The following is a 17,500-nucleotide window of genomic DNA, read 5'->3' as shown; positions in this document are numbered from 1 at the left end:
CAGGAGCCTGGGAAGAACATCCCGTACGGAACCCTTTACCCGAAAACATCCGAACCGCACATGCTCGCGACAGTCCTGCCGTTAGAGAATGCACCGTGCACGCGACCGAGTAAGGCCACTCAGAGACATCCATTTCCCAGGTATATGCCCCCTACGCACTTTTGGTGGCGCAACTCGCACGAACAGTCCCACCTCGACCCCGTAAACAAGCTTTTTTGCCTCGAAGAGTTCGTCGGAGACGAAGAAGCAACCTTCAGTGCAAACGTAGCACTCTTTTGTGCAACCGCCCAAACAACGCCCCCTCTACCCTCTGTCGAAACACTCGGCATTGCTGCTCCCTAAGGTGAGCTTCTCCTCATAGGCAATTCCGCTCTTATCCGGTCACGTTTGTGTGCCCGAATTTCGCAAGGCAACCTCCATGGGACATGGAAAAGACTCGAGAAGAGAGCTCGCTCACGGGAGAGAGAAGCCAAGGAGACCACGAGAGTGCTGAGAGTGGGACAGCGCTGAATAGGCGGGAGAAGCCTGCGCGTATAAACGGAGATATATATCCAATTGCAACGAAGGAACGTGCCAAAGATCGAGAACAATGGCAGAAATGCTAGTAACGTGCACTTCGGGACCAACGCATCACCGGAAGACAACCGCCAAACATCGAAAGAGTCGCGATGCTCCGCAACCTACGTGCAAAGCGGTCGCACACCGGGTAAGGGAGTGAGAGCCCCAAACATAGCTGGGCGAGGCGCTCACTCCGCTCTTTAATATCTCGTTAATACCGCCAAGGAAATGGCACAAGCACACACACACAAGCATCCTCGGAAGAGGACAGTTCGAGTGACAGGTCAAATCCAAGAGTTCCGAAGACTACCTCCAGGAACAATCGGGAACAAGACCGATTACAAGTCGTCGAGTCTGTTACTGGGCGAACACGAGATGCGCACAGGAAATCGATCAGCCCTCACAATGGCCCAAGGCCAGAGATCGGACTGCTACGATTTACCCCAACAATCATCGTGCCACTCTTCGCAGAGAGGTGATAGACGCCAACGAGCCCGCGCATAGCAATCGAGGTGTAAAAAGGGCGTTGAAGGCAGGAAGCCTGGACGAAAGAGGCTACGAGGTCACCTCGAAGCGGTCTAAGAATCGGGCGCACTTGGGGCGACTACCAGTGCCAACCCCTTATCCCGCGGTGCGTCCGACACACAGAAATTTCCAAGGCGGCCAAGGAGCCTCCCCGCATAGCAATCGGGGTGTGAGGTTACGGATGCAGCATTGATAGCAATCGAGGTGTGAGGCGAAGGATGCAGAAGTGAGAGCCGAGGGATGTAGCAGAGATAGCAATCGGGGTGTGTGATGCAGAAGAGATAGCAATCGAGGTGTGCGGTGGGAAGGGCCCAGCAGCCAGAATGCATGAAGCGACGGATGAAGCAGTGATGACAACCGGGCTGTGAGGAGAGGAGGGATGCAGCCAAGAAAGCAATCAGGGCTCGAGGCAAGGGATGCATCAAGGATAGCAATCATGTTGTGAGGCGAGATTCCAAAGGCTAAACGTGAGAGGCTGCAGGGTCGACTCAGAGAGGTCTATGCATGTGAGAGGCTGAAAGCAAGGTCGACTCGGAGCGGTCTATGCATCGGGCGCGCTTGGGGCGACTACCAGTGCCAACCCCTTATCCCGCGACGCGTCCGACAAAGAGAACGTTCCAAGGCGGCAGAGGAGGTTACCAGCCGAAGGATGCAGTAGCAATAACAGGTATAGTTCCGCGGCGGCCGAGAAGACTCACCGCATAGGAATCGGGATGCGAGGCGAGGGATGCGGCGGGAAGGCCCCGACGGCTAAACGGAAGAGGCTGCAGGGCCGCCTCGGAATGGTCCAAGCATCGGATGCGATTGGGACGACTACCAGTGCCAACCCCTTATCCCGCGATGCGTCCGATACACAGATAGTTCCAAGGCGGCCGAGGAGCCTCACCGCATATCAATCGGGGTGCGAGGCGAGGGATGGGGCGGGAAGGCCCCAACGGCTAGACGGAAGAGGCTTCAGGGCCACCTCGGAATGGTCCAAGCATCGGACGCGCTTGGGGCGACTGCCAGTGCCAACCCCTTATCCCGCGATGCGTCCGATACACAGATGGTTCCAAGGCGGCCGAGGAGCCTCACCGCATAGCAATCGGGGGTGCGAGGCGAGGGATGGGGCGGGAAGGCCCCAACGGCTAGACGGAAGAGGCTTCAGGGCCGCCTAGGAATGGTCCAAGCATCGGACACGCTTGGGGCGACTACCAGTGACAGCCCCCTATCCCGCGATGCGTCCGATACGAAGATGGTTCCAAGGCGGCCGAGGAGCCTCACCGCATAGCAATCGGGGTGCGAGGTGGGGGATGCGGCGAGATGGCCCCAACGGCTAGACGGAAGAGGCCACAGGGCCGCGTCGGAATAGTCCAAGCATCGGACGCGCTTGGGGCGACTACCAGTGACAACCCCTTATCCCGCGATGCGTCCGATACGAAGATAGTTCCAAGGCGGCCGAGGAGCCTCACCGCATAGCAATCGGGGTGCGAGGTGGGGGATGCGGCGAGATGGCCCCAACGGCTAGACGGAAGAGGCTGCAGGGCCGCCTCGGAATAGTCCAAGCATCGGACGCGCTTGGGGCCACTACCAGTGACAACCCCTTATCCCGCGATGCGTCCGATACGAAGATAGTTCCAAGGCGGCCGAAGAGCCTCACCGCATAGCAATCGGGGTGCGAGGTGGGGGATGCGGCGAGATGGCCCCAACGGCTAGACGGAAGAGGCCACAGGGCCGCCTCGGAATAGTCCAAGCATCGGACGCGCTTGGGGCGACTACCAGTGACAACCCCTTATCCCGCGATGCGTCCGATACGAAGATAGTTCCCAGGCGGCCGAGGAGCCTCACCGCATAGCAATCGGGGTGCGAGGCGAGGGATGCGGCGAGATGGCCCCAAAGGCTAGACGGAAGAGGCTGCAGGGCTGCCTCGGAATAGTCCAAGCATCGGACGCGCTTGGGGCGACTACCACTGCCAACCCCTTATCCCGCGATGCGTCCGATACACAGATAGTTCCGAGGCGGCCGAGGAGGTGGGGGATGCAGCGAGATGGCCCCAACGGCTAGACGGAAGAGGCTGCAGGGCCGCCTCGGAATAGTCCAAGCATCGGACGCGCTTGGGGCGACTACCAGTGACAACCCCTTATCCCGCGATGCGTCCGATACACAGATAGTTCCGAGGCGGCCAAGGAGCCTCACCGCATAGCAATCGTGGTGCGAGGTGGGGGATGCGGCGAGATGGCCCCAACGGCTAGACGGAAGAGGCTGCAGGGCCGCCTCGGAATGGTCCAAGCATCGGATGCGCTTGGGGCGACTACCACTGCCAACCCCTTATCCCGCGATGCGTCCGATACACAGATAGTTCCAAGGCGGCCGAGGAGCCTCACAGCATAGCAATCAGGGTGCGAGGCGAGGGATGCGGCGAGAAAGCCCCAACGGCTAGAGGGAAGAGGCTTCAGGTCCGCCTCGGAATGGTCCAAGCATCGGACGCGCTTGGGGCGACTACCAGTGACAACCCCTTATCCCGCGACGCGTCCGATACACAGATAGTTCCAAGGCGGCCGAGGAGCCTCACCGCATAGCAATCGGGGTGCGAGGCGAGGGATGCGGCGAGAAGGACCCAACGGCTACACGGAAGAGGCTTCGGGGCCGCCTCGGAATGGTCCAAGCATCGGACGCGCTTGGGGCGACTACCAGTGACAACCCCTTATCCCACGACGCGTCCGATACACAGATAGTTCCAAGGCGGCCGAGGAGCCTCACCGCATAGCAATCGGGGTGCGAGGCGAGGGATGCGGCGAGAACGACCCAACGGCTACACGGAAGAGGCTTCGGGGCCGCCTCGGAATGGTCCAAGCATCGGACGCGCTTGGGGCGACTACCAGTGACAACCCCTTATCCCGCGACGCGTCCGATACACAGATAGTTCCAAGGCGGCCGAGGAGCCTCACCGCATAGCAATCGGGGTGCGAGGCGAGGGATGCGGCGAGAAGGACCCAACGGCTAGACGGAAGAGGCTTCGGGTCCGCCTCGGAATGGTCCAAGCATCGGACGCGCTTGGGGCGACTACCAGTGACAACCCCTTATCCCGCGACGCGTCCGATACACAGATAGTTCCAAGGCGGCCGAGGAGCCTCACCGCATAGCAATCGGGGTGCGAGGCGAGGGATGCGGCGAGAAGGACCCAACGGCTAGACGGAAGAGGCTTCGGGTCCGCCTCGGAATGGTCCAAGCATCGGACGCGCTTGGGGCGACTACCAGTGACAACCCCTTATCCCGCGACGCGTCCGATACACAGATAGTTCCAAGGCGGCCGAGGAGCCTCACCGCATAGCAATCGGGGTGCGAGGCGAGGGATGCGGCGAGAAGGACCCAACGGCTAGACGGAAGAGGCTTCGGGTCCGCCTCGGAATGGTCCAAGCATCGGACGCGCTTGGGGCGACTACCAGTGACAACCCCTTATCCCGCGACGCGTCCGATACACAGATAGTTCCGAGGCGGCCGAGGAGCCTCACCGCATAGCAATCGGGGTGCGAGGCGAAGGATGCGGCGAGAAGGACCCAACGGCTAGACGGAAGAGGCTTCGGGTCCGCCTCGGAATGGTCCAAGCATCGGACGCGCTTGGGGCGACTACCAGTGACAACCCCTTATCCCGCGACGCGTCCGATACACAGATAGTTCCAAGGCGGCCGAGGAGCCTCACCGCATAGCAATCGGGGTGCGAGGCGAGGGATGCGGCGAGAAGGACCCAACGGCTAGACGGAAGAGGCTTCAGGGCCGCCTCGGAATGGTCCAAGCATCGAACGCGCTTGGGGCGACTACCAGTGACAACCCCTTATCCCGCGACGCGTCCGATACACAGATAGTTCCGAGGCGGCCGAGGAGCCTCACCGCATAGCAATCGGGGTGCGAGGCGAGGGATGCGGCGAGAAGGACCCAACGGCTAGACGGAAGAGGCTTCAGGGCCGCCTCGGAATGGTCCAAGCATCGGACGCGCTTGGGGCGACTACCAGTGACAACCCCTTATCCCGCGACGCGTCCGATACACAGATAGTTCCGAGGCGGCCGAGGAGCCTCACCGCATAGCAATCGGGGTGCGAGGCGAGGGATGCGGCGAGAAGGACCCAACGGCTAGACGGAAGAGGCTTCAGGGCCGCCTCGGAATGGTCCAAGCATCGGACGCGCTTGGGGCGACTACCAATGACAACCCCTTATCCCGCGACGCGTCCGATACACAGATAGTTCCGAGGCGGCCGAGGAGCCTCACCGCATAGCAATCGGGGTGCGAGGCGAGGGATGCGGCGAGAAGGACCCAACGGCTAGACGGAAGAGGCTTCAGGGCCGCCTCGGAATGGTCCAAGCATCGGACGCGCTTGGGGCGACTACCAGTGACAACCCCTTATCCCGCGACGCGTCCGATACACAGATAGTTCCGAGGCGGCCGAGGAGCCTCACCGCATAGCAATCGGGGTGCGAGGCGAGGGATGCGGCGAGAAGGACCCAACGGCTAGACGGAAGAGGCTTCAGGGCCGCCTCGGAATGGTCCAAGCATCGGACGCGCTTGGGGCGACTACCGTTGCCAACCCCTTATCCCGCGATGCGTCTGATACACAGATAGTTCCGAGGCGGCCGAGGAGCCTCACCGCATAGCAATCGGGTTGCGAGGCAGATTATTGGGAAGGGAACCCCCTGGGATGCGGCTCAAGCAGTGCCCAAAGGGACTGGAATGCGGAATCACATCGAGAGACCCAAATGCTATACGAGGGCTCAAATCGAATTATCGATTTGGCCACGACATGGACGCATCGGAACGACTACCTTTGCCGAACCACTCGCAATTGCATCCATACCGAAACCAATAGACATTTCCGTTAGAGCCCTCGCATAGCATTCGGGAATCTCGCATGCCCCTCTAAATCGACCAATGCTGGCGCTCAATGAAAATCCGAGCGCTACCACCGTTCGAGCGCCAGCATTGGTCGAGTTAGAGGGGCACGGGGGAGAATGCTCCAGTCAACACCTCCCCTATATAAGTTATTTGTCCGATTCTCGCACAACCGTAGTCTGCCTCGTCGAATCAAACAACGGTCCCAGATTCCGACTTCCGTTCCGTAGAGACCCAAAAGCTAGATGGAGGCTCGCAAGAAAGAGAGTCGGCGCATAGCAATCGGGTTTCTCGAACGTTTAGGGACCGAGCTCACTTGCGGATAGGGCAAAATCCGCCAAGCAACCCAAAAGCTAGACGGGGGCTCGAATCGAATCGCCTAGGCGGCCACAACAACGACGTGTTGGATCGACTACCAGTGCCAAACCATTCAGCAAGACTAGTCTGTGTCGAGGCCGGATAGAGATTCTCAGAGAGCGCCCGCATAGCATTTAGGAGACCTGCCGCGTCCCTCACACTCGACAAATGGTGGTGCACGTTTATAAATCCGAGCGATCCCAACCCTTTCAAGCACCAACATCGGTCGAGATAGAGGGGCACGGAGGGGGCTGCGTGAGACAACACAGTCCCCTATATAAGTTATTTGTCCGATTCTCACACATCCGAAGAATGGTCATCAAATCGGACAACAGCCCAAACTTCCGACTTCCGTCCCAGAAAGCCCAAGAGCTATCTAAAACGTTCATGGCCGGAACTCGATCGCGGCTATACCAGTCCGCCAAGCAACCCAAAAGCTAGACTGGAGCTCTAGTCGAATCACCTCTGTGGCCATTGCAAGGACGTGTTGGAGCGACTACCATTGCCGAACCATTCCGCAGGTCGAGTCCATACCAAGGCCGCATAGAGATTCACGATGAGCTCCTGCATAGCAATCAGGAGACTTGCCGTGTCCATCACAATCGATAAATCCTGGTGCAAGATTTTTGCATCCGAGCGCTCCAACCAGTCGAGCACCAGCATCAATCGACATAAACGGGCACGGGGGGAGGATGCTCGAGAACACTACCTCCCCTATATAAGTTATTTGTCCGATTCTCAAGCAGCCGAAGTCTGGTCATCGAATCGGGTCAAAGACCACAACTTCCGACTTTACCCACAATGCAAGTCATCGAATCGAACATCGGCCCCCGAGTCGGACTCCATGCGTATGTCAGGTCATCGGACCCAAATTCCGCCTTCCTGCGCATGGCGGGCCATCAATATCAACTCGGTCATCGGACCCAAACTCCGCCTTTTTGCGTATGGCACGCCTTCAAATCGGTCATCGGACCCAAATTCCGCCTTCCTGTGCATGGCGGGCCATCAACATCAACTCGGTCATCGGACCCAAATTCCGCCTTTCTGCGCATGGCACGCCATCAACTCGGTCATCGGACCCAAATTCCGCCTTCCTGCGCATGGCAGGTCATCGGACACAAATTCAGACCTCGCCAATATGCCTACGTATCGAATCGGTCATCGGACCCAACTTCCGACTTCATCCATACTGTAGGGTCTTTGAGGTTGGCGCGGTGCGCTCAACCCAGGGAGTCGACCCATCGAAGCATACACCTCCCCTATATAAGCTATTTGTCCGATTCCCACACCTGTGTAGTTTGCACCTCTGACCAGGACATCGACCCCAACTTCCGAACTCGACTGCAACGACGGCACCAGCGCCTTGGTGCGCACCTTGCGACGCACAGTCCCAACATTCGCCTTCCTGCACATGGCAGGTCATCGGACCCAAATTCCGACCTCGCGAGTATGCCTACATATCGAATCGGTCATCGGACCCAACTTCCGACTTCATCCATACCGTAGGGTCTTTGAGGTTGGCGCGGTGCGCTCAACCCGGGGAGTCGACCCAACGAAGCATACACCTCCCCTATATAAGCTATTTGTCCGATTCCCACACCTGTGTAGTTTGCACCTCCGATCAAGACATCGACCCCAACTTCCGAACTCGCCTCCAACGACCGAACCAGCGCCTTGGTGCGCACCTTGCAACGCACAGTGCCAACATTCGCCTTCCTGCACGTGGCAGGTCATCGGACCCAAATTCCGACCTCGCGAGTATGCCTACATATCGAATCGGTCATCGGACCCAACTTCCGACTTCATCCATACCGTAGGGTCTTTGAGGTTGGCGCGGTGCGCTCAACCCGGGGAGTCGACCCAACGAAGCATACACCTCCCCTATATAAGCTATTTGTCCGATTCCCACACCTGTGTAGCTTGCACCTCCGATCAGGACATCGACCCCAACTTCCGAACTCGACTAAAAAGACCGCACCAGCGCCTTGGTGTGCACCTTGCAACGCACAGTGTCAACATTCGCCTTCCTGCACATGGCAGGTCATCGGACCCAAATTCCGACCTCATGAGCATACCTACTAATCGAATCGGTCATCGGACCCAACTTCCGACTTCATCCATACCGTAGGGTCTTTGAGGTTGGCGCGGTGCGCTCAACCTGGGGAGTCGACCCATCGAAGCATACACCTCCCCTATATAAGCTATTTGTCCGATTCCGACACCTGTGTAGTTTGCACCTCCGCTCAGGACATCGACCCCAACTTCCGAACTCGCCTGCAACGACCGAACCAGCGCCTTGGTGCGCACCAAAAGTGCGCACTTTTGGAGGGCACTTTTGTGCGCTCCAAACGTGCGCACTTTTGGAGGGCACTTTTCTGCGCTCCAAAGGTGCGCACTTTTGGAGGGCACTTTTTGGAGGGCACTTTTCTGCGCTCCAAAGGTGCGCACTTTTGGAGGGCACTTTTTGGAGGGCACTTTTCTGCGCTCCAAAGGTGCGCACTTTTGGAGGGCACTTTTTGGAGGGCACTTTTCTGCGCTCCAAAGGTGCGCACTTTTGGAGGGCACTTTTTGGAGGGCACTTTTCTGCGCTCCAAAGGTGCGCACTTTTGGAGGGCACTTTTTGGAGGGCACTTTTCTGCGCTCCAAAGGTGCGCACTTTTGGAGGGCACTTTTTGGAGGGCACTTTTCTGCGCTCCAAAGGTGCGCACTTTTGGAGGGCACTTTTTGGAGGGCACTTTTCTGCGCTCCAAAGGTGCGCACTTTTGGAGGGCACTTTTTGGAGGGCACTTTTCTGCGCTCCAAAGGTGCGCACTTTTGGAGGGCACTTTTTGGAGGGCACTTTTCTGCGCTCCAAAGGTGCGCACTTTTGGAGGGCACTTTTTGGAGGGCACTTTTCTGCGCTCCAAAGGTGCGCACTTTTGGAGGGCACTTTTTGGAGGGCACTTTTCTGCGCTCCAAAGGTGCGCACTTTTGGAGGGCACTTTTGTGCACTCCAAAGGTGCGCACTTTTGGAGGGCACTTTTCCTGTGCTCCAAAGGTGCACACCTAGGTGAGCACCTTCGACCACACCTTGTAGCACACCAAACTCTGACTTTCGACTTCATCCGCAATGCAGGGTCTTTGAGGTTGGCGCAATGCGCACAACCAGGGGAGTCGACCCATCAAACCCAACACCTCCCCTATATAAGCTATTTGTCTGATTCTCATACATGCGTAGCCTGCAGGAGCAATTAGGACATCGACCCCAACTTTCGGCTTCTAAACGAAAACAAGGTCTTTGAGGTTGGTGTAATGCGAACAACTAGGGGAGTCAACCCATCAAACCCAACACCTCCCCTATATAAGCTATTTGTCTGATTCTCATACATGTGTAGTCTACAGGAGCAATTAGGACATCGACCCCAACTTTTGACTTCTTAACGAAAACAAGGTCTTTGAGGTTGACGTAATGCGCACAACCAGGGGAGTCGACCCATCAAACCCAACACCTCCCCTATATAAGCTATTTGTCCGATTCTCATACATGTGTAGCCTGCAGGAGCCATTAGGACATTGACCCCAACTTTTGACTTCTTAACGAAAACAAGGTCTTTGAGGTTGGCGTAATGCGCACAACCAAGGGAGTTGACCCATCAAACCCAACACCTCCCCTATATAAGCTATTTGTCTGATTCTCATACATGTGTAGCCTGCAACAACGATTAGGACATCCACCCCAACTTCTGAATTCGTCTGCGTTGACCGCACCAAAGGTGCACGCCTTGGTGCTCACCAAAATCCGACTTCCGACTTCTTCTGCTATGCGGGGTCTTTGAGGTTGGCGCAGTGCGCACAACCAGGGGAGTCAACCCACCGAATGCAACACCTCCCCTATATAAGCTATTTGTCTGATTCTCATACATGCGTAGACTGCAGCAATGATTAGGACATCCACCCCAACTTTTGACTTCTTAAACAAGACAGGGTCTTTGAAGTTGGTGCAGTGCACACAACCAGGGGAGTCGACCCATCAAACGCAACACCTCCCCTATATAAAGCTATTTGTCCGATTCTCATACGTGTAGTCTGCAGCAGCGATTAGGACATCGACCCCAACTTCCGAATTCGTTTGCATTGACCGCACCAAAGGTGCACGCCTTGGTGTGCACCCTGGAGTGCACTTTGGTGCTCACCTCGGTGCACACTTTGGTGTGCACCTCGGTGTGCACCAAAGGTGCGCACCTTGGAGCGCACCAAAGGTGTACACTTTGGAGCGCACCACATAGGGTCTTTGAGAGGTTGGCGCAGTGCGCACACCAAGGTGGGTGTTGAGGTGCGTGCCGAGGTGGGTGGGTGCTAGGGTGCGCTCCATGGTGGGTGCCAGGGTGGGTGCGTGCTAGGGTGGATTCCAAAGAGGGTCATAGGGTGGGTGCCAAGGTGGGTTGGTGATATAGTGGGTTCAAAGGTGGGTACTAGGGTGGGTTCCAAGGTGGGTCACAAGTTGGGTGCCAGGATGCGTGGGTGTTAGGTTGGGTGCCAAGGTGGGCTCCTGCGTGGGTGGGTGCTAGGGTGGGTTTCAAGGTGGACGCGAGGGCGGGTGCCAAGGTGGGTAACAAGTTGGGTGTTAGGATGGGTGAGTGCTAGAGTGGGTGCCAAGGTGGGTGGGTGCTAAGGTGGATGCCAAGGTGGTTCACAGGGTGGGTGGGTTCTAGGGTGAGTTCCAAGGTGGGTCACAGGTTCAGTGCTAGGGTGGGTGTCAAGGCGGGTGTCGAGGTGCCTGGGTGCTAGGGTGTGGATGCCAATGTGGGTCATAGGGTGGGTACTAGGGTGGGCTGCAATGTGGGTGCCAAGGTGGGTAACATGCTCGGTGGGTTCTAAATTGGGTGCCAGGGTGGGTGTGCACCCACCTTGCCCGAGGTGGGTGCCAAGGTGCCAGTGTGGGTGGGTGCTAAGGTGGATGCCAAGGTGGGTGAGAAGGTGGGTGATAGGTTGAGTGGTAGGATGGGTGGGTGCCAAGATGGGTCACAGGGTGGGTGCAAGGGTGGGTAGGTGCTAGGGTTGGTGTCAGGGTGGGTGGGTGCTAGGTTGGGTTCCAAGGTGGGTGCGAGGGTGAGTGTCAAGGTGGGTCACAGGTTAGGTGCTAGGATGGGTGAGTGCTAGGGTGCAAAGGTGCCAGGGTGGGTGCTAGGATGGGTCGATGCTAGGGTGAGTGGCAAGGTGGGTCCACAAGTGTCAAGGTGGGTGCCGAGGTGGGTGCCAAGTCGGCGACTGCTATGGTGGATGCCAAGGTGGGTCACGGGGTGGGTGCCAAGTTGCTAGGTTGGGTTCCAAGGTGGGTGCCAACGTGGGTGCTAGGGTGCGTGGGTTAAAGGGTGTGTCACAACGTGGGTGCCAGGATGGGTGCGCACCCACACTGGCCAAGACGGGTGCGGGTGCAAGGTTGGGTTCCAAGCCCGGTCACAGGCTGGGTGCTAGGATGGGTGGGTGCCAAGGTGGGCACCAGGGTGGGTGCACCCACCCTGGCCAAGGTGGGTCACGGGGTGGGTCCTAGGGTGGGTAACGGGGTGGGTACTAAGGTGCGTGCCAAGGTGGGTCATAGGGTGGGTGCCAAGGTGGGCACCAGGGTGGGTGTGCACCAACCCTAGCCAGGGTAGGTCACGGGGTGGTTGTCGGGGTGGGCGTCAAGGAGCCAAGGTGGGTGGCAAGTAGCCAAGTTGCGTGCCAAGGTGGGTGTCGGGGTGGGTGCCAAGGATCCAAGGTGGGTGCCAAGGAACCAAGGTGGGTGTCTGGGTGGGTGCCGAGGTGGGAGCCAGGGTGGGTCCCAAGGTGAGTGCAAAGGTGGGTGCCAGGGTCAAGGTGAGTGCCAATGTGGGTTCCAAGGTGCCAGGGTCAGGGTGAGTGCCAATGTGGGTTCAAAGGTGCTAAGTTGGGTGCGAGGTTGGGTGCGAGGGTGGGTGGGTGCCAAGGTGTGCTAGGTGGAAGCCCGGGTGGGTCGGCATCCCATGGGTGTCGAGTTGGGTGCCTGATGGGTGCTTCTTGTCAAGTTTTAGTCGTCGGGACTCATTTCGAGCCTTAGAGGTCGTTTCTTGTCCGGTTGCCCTGTCTTCGACCTGGGAACCCAATTTTGGTCCTCGGGTCCCATTTTTTTTTGTCTCGCATCCCACTTTTGGCCTGTGGCCTTTTCGGGGTCGATTCTCGTTTTGGGCATCAGAGCATGTTTCTTCTCCTAAAACCCAATATTTGTTTATTAAGTCTCGGAACACATTTTTGTTCTCGTGGACCCATCATGGGTCTTGGAACGCATTTGTGGTCCTTGGGTCCCATTTTGCATCCCGAAACTTGTGTTTTGGTGCTTGATCCCTATTTTGGGTGCCCACCTTGCACCAAGTGCGCACCCGGGGCAAACCGAGCGCCTTGGTGCACCGGGGCAAGATCGAGCGTGCACCCGAGGCGCCCCGAACATGCACCAAGGTGCACTCGGCCCACATGTGAGCGCAGGTCGTTGCGCCCGAGGTGGTGTGTGGGCACCGCGTTGCAGACGGGACACTGCACGCACACGACGCCCCCTCCAGGTGCACGCACGTAGGCCGGGCCGGGTGCACACCCGACGCCCTAGCAAGGTGCGCGCACCCGGGCAGGGCTCACACTTGGCGAACGGGGCGCACTTCGCGAGGGAGGGTGTGCACCTCGACGGGGGTGGGTGGCCGGGGTGGATTCGCACGTGGGTCGCGGTTTGCTAAGTACACACTGCGACAAGCTCATAACGGGTGCGATCATACCAGCGTTAGTGCACCGGATCCCATCAGAACTCCGCAGTTAAGCGCGCTTGGGCCGGAGTAGTACTGGGATGGGTGACCTCCCGGGAAGTCCCGGTGTTGCACCCTTTTTTAGTTTTTCGCCGGGCGTCGCAATGCTATTTGAATAAACCTTTTGCCCGTTTGCGTTCTCGTCGGGGCCGGGCCGGGCCGGGGTGCGCTGCCCGCACTACCGCGCGCGCGGGGGGCGACACCGAGCGCGCACCCGAGGCGCCCCGAGCACACAGGCCACGGTGCAACCCGGGCGTTGTGCGCGCACCCCGGTGCGCCCGAGGTGCTGCGCGCGCACCCAGGTGAAATCGGTGTGCACCTCGGCCAGTGCGCGCTCGGTCGAGTCGCGCACGTTGGCCAAGGTGCACGGTGATGTTTCTTACTCTAAGGTTCCGCACCAGACGCCCGGGACAGGTGAGCGAAGCTGGGCGGGGCCGGGTGCGCGGCCGGGGCAGGTGCACGCAGCTGGAGAGAGCTTTGGAGCACACTTCGGAGCGCACCAATGATGCGCTCCATTCAAAAGTTTCCTGAAAAGGCAAAAAAAGTTGAGATTATAGAATTTCCCACTTGAGAGATTGTAAAAAAAAAAAATTTAAAATGAAGGAAACGCGGGTGCCAAGGTGTGCGCAGCCCAGCCAAGGTGTGCGCACCAAGGCGCCCACCCTGGCGAAGGTGCACGCAAGGTGCGCACCCGAGGCAAACCGGACAATTAACCCAACTTTCGACTTCGCGCGCACCTTGGAGCGCACTTCGGAGCGCTCCTTGGTGCGCACCAATCTTGGGCACCTCGGAGTGCACCATGGCGCCCACCAAGGTGCGCACCCGGGGCAAACCGAGCTCCGACTTCGTGCGCACCTTGGAGCGCACGAAAGGTGCGCACCATGGCGCCCACCAAGGTGCGCAGCCCAGCCAAGGCGTGCGCATCAAGGTGCGCACCCTGGCGAAGGTGCGCACCCGGGGCAAACCGAGCTCCGACTTCGTGCGCACCTTGGAGCGCACAAAAGGTGCGCAACCCAGCCAAGGTGTGCGCACCCCGGTCAAACCGAGCTCCGAATCGTGCGCACCAGAGGTGCACGCCATCGTGCGCACCTTGGAGCACACTTCGGAGCCCTCCTTGGTGCGCGCCGATGTTGCGCACCTCGGAGCGCACCCGGGGAAAACAATGCAATTAACCCGACTTTCGACTTCGTGGGCACCTCGGAGCGCTCTCGGGTTCGCACCTCGGAGCACACCGAGGTGCCCACCCTGGCGAAGGTGCACGCGAGGTGCGCACCCGGGGCAAACCGGGCTCCGACTTCGTGCACGCCGCACCTTGGAGCACACTTCGGAGCGCTCCTTGGTGCGCACCATGGTGCCCACCAGGGCGCGCAACCCCGCCGAAGGTGCACGCGAGGTGCGCACCCGGGGCAAACCGGGCTCCGACTTCGTGCACGCCATGGTGCCCACCGCGGCGAAGGTGCACGCGAGGTGCGCACCCGGGGCAAACCGGGCTCCGACTTCGTGCACGCCGCACCTTGGAGCACACTTCGGAGCGCTCCTTGGTGCGCACCATGGTGCCCACCAGGGCGCGCAACCCCGCCGAAGGTGCACGCGAGGTGCGCACCCGGGGCAAACCGGGCTCCGACTTCGTGCACGCCGCACCTTGGAGCACACTTCGGAGCGCTCCTTGGTGCGCACCATGGTGCCCACCAGGGCGCGCAACCCCGCCGAAGGTGCACGCGAGGTGCGCACCCGGGGCAAACCGGGCTCCGACTTCGTGCACGCCATGGTGCGCACCGCGGCGAAGGTGCGCACCCGGGGCAAACCGGGCTCCGACTTCGTGCACGCCGCACCTTGGAGCACACTTCGGAGCGCTCCTTGGTGCGCACCAGGGCGCGCAACCCAGCCGAGGTGCCCACCCCGGCGAAGGTGCACGCGAGGTGCGTACCCGGGGCAAACCGGGCTCCGACTTCGTGCACGCCGCACCTTGGAGCACACTTCGGAGCGCTCCTTGGTGCGCACCATGGTGCCCACCAGGCCGCGCAACCCAGCCAAGGTGTGCGCACCAAGGTGCACGCGAGGTGCGCACCCGGGGCAAACCGGGGTCCGACTTCGTGCACGCCGCACCTTGGAGCACACATCGGGGCGCTCCCGGGTTCGCACCGGCGTTGCGCACCGTGGTGGGCACCTCGGAGCACACCAAGGTGGGCAGCGAGGTGCGCACCTTTGATGCGATGCCTTCACTAATTTCCATAAAAGGCAAAAAAAAAACGAGATTTTAAAATTTCCGTTTTGAAAGATAGTGAGAAAAAGGGAATGCTGGTGCCATCTTGAGCCCGCCCTGGTGCGCAGCCCAGCCAAGGTGTGCGCACCAAGGTGCCCACCCTGGCGAAGGTGCGCGCCCGGGCAATTAACCCAACTTCCAACTTCGCGCGCGCCAGGGTGGGAGCGCACCCAACAACCGGGCCTGGGAAGAGCCAATGCGAGAAACCCCACCAAACGCTCTGACAAAAAAAGAGGGGGCGCTCCAGTAACCCCGCTTCGGAGCGCACCCTGGGCAAACCCAGCCAAGGTGCCCACCCCGGCCAAGGTGCAGGCGAGGTGCGCACCCGGGGCAAACCGGGCTCCGACAACGTGCACGCCGCACCTTGGAGCACACTTCGTAGCGCTCCCGGGTGCGCACCTCAGAGCACACCAAGGTGGGCAGCGAGGTGCGCACCTTTGATGCGCTGCCTTCACTAATTTCCAGAAAAGGCAAAAAAAAAAGGAGATTTTAAAATTTCCGTTTTGAAAGATAGTGAAAAAAACGGAACGCGCGTGCCATCTTGAGCCCGCCCTGGTGCGCAGCCCAGGTAAGGTGCCCACCCTGGCAAAGGTGCGCACCCGGGCAATTAACCCTACTTCCGACTTCGTGCGCGCCAGGGTGGCAACCGGGCCTCGGAAGAGCCAATGCGAGAAACCCCACCAAACGCTCCGACAAAAAAAGAGGCGGCGCTCCAATAACCCCGCTTCGGAGCGCAGCCGGGGCAAACCCAGCCAAGGTGCCCACCCCGACGAAGGTGCACGCGAGGTGCGCACCCGGGGCAAACCGGGCTCCGACAACGTGCACGCAGCACCTTGGAGCACACTTCGAAGCACTCCCGGGTGCCCACCGGCGTTGCGCACCGTGGTGGGCAGCGAGGTGCGCACCTTTGATGCGCTGCCTTCACTAATTTCCAGAAAAAGGCAAAAAAAAATGAGATTTTAAAATTTCCGTTTTGAAAGATAGTGAAAAAAAAGGAACGCGGGTGCCATCTTGAGCCCGCCCTGGTGCGCAGCCCAGGCAAGGCATGCGCACCAAGGTGCCCACCCGAGGTGCACACCCGGGGCAAACCGGGCTCCGACTTCGTGCAGGCCGCACCTTGGAGCACACTTCGGAGCGCTCCTTGGTGCGCACCATGGTGCCCACCAGGGCGCGCAACCCAGCCAAGGTCTGCACACCAAGGTGCCCACCCCGGCGAAGGTGCACGCGAGGTGCGCACCCGGGGCAAACCGGGCTCCGACTTCGTGCACGCCATGGTGCCCACCGCGGCGAAGGTGCACGCGAGGTGCGCACCCGGGGCAAACCGGGCTCCGACTTCGTGCACGCCGCACCTTGGAGCACACTTCGGAGCGCTCCTTGGTGCGCACCATGGTGCCCACCAGGGCGCGCAACCCAGCCAAGGTGTGCGCACCAAGGTGCACGCGAGGTGCGCACCCGGGGCAAACCGGGGTCCGACTTCGTGCACGCCTCACCTTGGAGCACACATCGGAGCGCTCCCAGGTTCGCACCAGCGTTGCGCACCTTTGATGCGCTGCCTTCACTAATTTCCAGAAAAGGCAAAAAAAAACGAGATTTTAAAATTTCCGTTCTGAAAGATAGTGAAAAAAACGGAACGCGGGTGCCATCTTGAGCCCTTCCTGGTGCGCAGCCCAGGCAAGTTGTGCGCACCAAGGTGCCCACCCTGGCGGAGGTGCGCGCCCGGGGCAATCCGGGCTCCGACTTCGTGCACTGCATGGTGCCCACCAAGGCGCGCAACCCAGCCAAGGTGCCCACCGCAGCGAAGGTGCACGCGAGGTGCGCACCCGAGGTGCACACCCGGGGCAAACCGGGCTCCGACTTCGTGCACGCCGCACCTTGGAGCACACTTCAGAGCGCTCCTTGGTGCGCACCAGGGCGCGCAACCCAACCAAGGTCTGCACACCAAGGTGCTCACCCCGGCGAAGGTGCACGCGAGGTGCGCACCCGGGGCAAACCGGGCTCGGACTTCGTGCACGCCGCACCTTGGAGCACACATCGGAGCGCTCCCGGGTTCGCACCAGCATTGCGCACCTTTGATGCGCTCCAATAACCCCACTTCGGAGCGCACCAGAAACCCCACTGGACGCTTGGGCAAAAATGTAATGCGCACCCGAA

The 17,500-nt window shown here is 59.7% G+C and overlaps 1 non-coding gene across 1 annotated transcript; it reads left to right on the top strand.

The window, feature by feature from the left end:
• The first annotated feature begins 13,045 nt into the window (after positions 1-13,045).
• Positions 13,046-13,164, top strand: LOC131863190 (5S ribosomal RNA). Its single transcript, XR_009362125.1, has one exon. It is a non-coding gene; the product is annotated as a 5S ribosomal RNA (ribosomal RNA).
• The last annotated feature ends 4,336 nt before the right edge of the window (positions 13,165-17,500 follow it).

This window comes from Cryptomeria japonica, unplaced genomic scaffold, assembly GCF_030272615.1.
Source record: "Cryptomeria japonica unplaced genomic scaffold, Sugi_1.0 HiC_scaffold_56, whole genome shotgun sequence".
Taxonomy (NCBI): Eukaryota; Viridiplantae; Streptophyta; class Pinopsida; order Cupressales; family Cupressaceae; genus Cryptomeria; species Cryptomeria japonica.
Note: the sequence above shows the minus strand (reverse complement) of the source record. Positions and strands in the feature narration are given on the sequence as shown.